Raw genomic sequence first — 2,060 nt, 5'->3', positions numbered from 1 at the left:
GCGTGTCGCGCCGAGGAGAGAGCGAGAGGGGGGGCGGGCGGCCTCTTTTGACTTCTCTGCTGGTGCAGGTGCCAATGTCTTGCTCCTGCCATGGTGTTGAGCACTCCCCAAGGTTGGTTGTAACCCTTCCCCTTGCTTCTCCCCCATGTCCAGCATGACGCGATCCACCTCCATCACACGGGCACCTTCATCTCTCCTACAATAGGAGGAAAATGGGTGATTTTGGGGCTTACAGTCCCCAAACCATTTGCCAATGCTTTTTTTTTTTCCCTAGGAGATAAGCTTTGGAGGTGTGTGTGAGTCCAAAGCCTCTGCCCCGCCCCCCCGACCCCGCCGTCATGGGTTACACCCCGTTTCACCTAGGGGACCCTGTTTTCACGCGGGGGACGGGTGAAGGCAAGCTCCCGGCAGCAGCTGGGGACACGCTTGGGGACATGCTGAATGCGTCATAAAAATTCCCGTTCCTAGCTATATTAATTTTATACTATGAAAGTGTATGGATTTTGTTAATATAGATTTAGTTCACATTATACACTGCAATGTGATGAGGGAGTGGAGTTTTACTGGAGACTTTGGTATTATTGTTCATGCTTAAGTAAAATAAACTGAAGGCCAGCCCGGCTTGCACACTTCATCCCTGTCAGCTTTGCTTGGCCGCAGGGTGGTGTGCTCAGAGAGGGGTGAACATTGATTGCCTGGGGAAGGGGTGCAGGGGTGTGCATGCTTGCGTGCTCTGCGCATATGCGTGCAGCTGATCTCTATGTATGTGCATGCAATCTATCTGCATCTTTGCCTGTGCCTGCAAGTGCATGCTTTGTTGCACACATCTGCATGTTGTGTGCACACTGTATGCGTGCATGCTGTACATATGCCCGTGTGTGCATGCACGTGCCGTCTGCATTGCATGTCTATATGTGCATGTACACGCTGTGCACATTTGCTGTAAGTACACGTGCCTGTGGGCTGTGTGCTTGCACACACGTGTGCAGGTGTGTACTGTGCTTTTCTATGCGTTTGCTGTGCCTGTATTGTGTGCCCCATGTTTGCACGAGTCCATGTGTGTGCATGTGTGGCATGTGCAGGTATATGCCGTACACATGTATCACGCTCGTGTGCATCTTGGGCCATGTCTGTGCTTGCCTGCAAATGCGTGTGCACACTCTGTGTGTGTGTGTGTGTGCGCGCACCTGCTGTGCATGCTTGTACACGTGTGTGGATCATGCCAGGGTGTGTGCAGGTGTGCTACCTGAGTCCCACACTGTGCTTGCATTTGCTTGCACATGGTTGTTTGCCGGTGTGTGCATACGTGTGCGTCCGACCAGTGTGTGTCCTTCTGATGGCCACTGCTGGGTAACTCCACCTGCTCTTGCCTGCACCAACAAGCAAGGGGCCGGAAAATTTTGCTTATGACAAATCCCACAAGGGGAAAAAAAAAAGGAAATGCAAGTTTTGGCTTGAAATAAGTATTTTTGAAAGCCACTGGGCAGCTGGGAGACTTGCCCATGGACTCTGGAAAAAGATGGTAACCCAGAAGAGAGCTAGTCATGAGCCCTGAGGCTGTAATTGCAATTTTTATTTATTTTTTAATAGCAAGGGCAGACACTCAGAGACCTGGAGTCTGGGAAGAAGGAAGGAAGGAATTTCCAGGTGGAAACTTAGGACTTAAACACCTAAGGGAGAGCAGATTGGGCTGCTTCTGCATGATCTTTGTACCATCACGTGCCAAAGGCTGCAGGCATCTCCAGTGACGTGGTGCCTGCTTCAAATTTCCAGTTATTCCAGTGGGGGGAAAAAAGCCTCATTAGGGGCTTCCAGTGTTGGGAAGTGATTTTTGATCGTTACTAGTCCCTGCTGATAGATGTCCCTGGGCAGACATGGGGCAGGAGCACCAGGGTGGTGGCCACAAAGGTGGTGACAGAGCCTGGTCTTCTCTGGTCTATACCATGGCTGGTCTCTGGGGGACCAGCAGCCTGCTGGGGTGAGGGCTGTGCACACAGGGGGGTATGGAGGGGTGGGGTAGGGGGTGGGGGTGCATGGAGAGGTGTGGAGGTGTGGTTGTG

This window comes from Aptenodytes forsteri, unplaced genomic scaffold, assembly GCF_000699145.1.
Source record: "Aptenodytes forsteri isolate BGI_AS27 unplaced genomic scaffold, ASM69914v1 Scaffold320, whole genome shotgun sequence".
Taxonomy (NCBI): Eukaryota; Metazoa; Chordata; class Aves; order Sphenisciformes; family Spheniscidae; genus Aptenodytes; species Aptenodytes forsteri.
The sequence above is the reverse complement of the archived record's forward strand: the minus strand, read 5'-3'. Positions refer to the sequence as shown.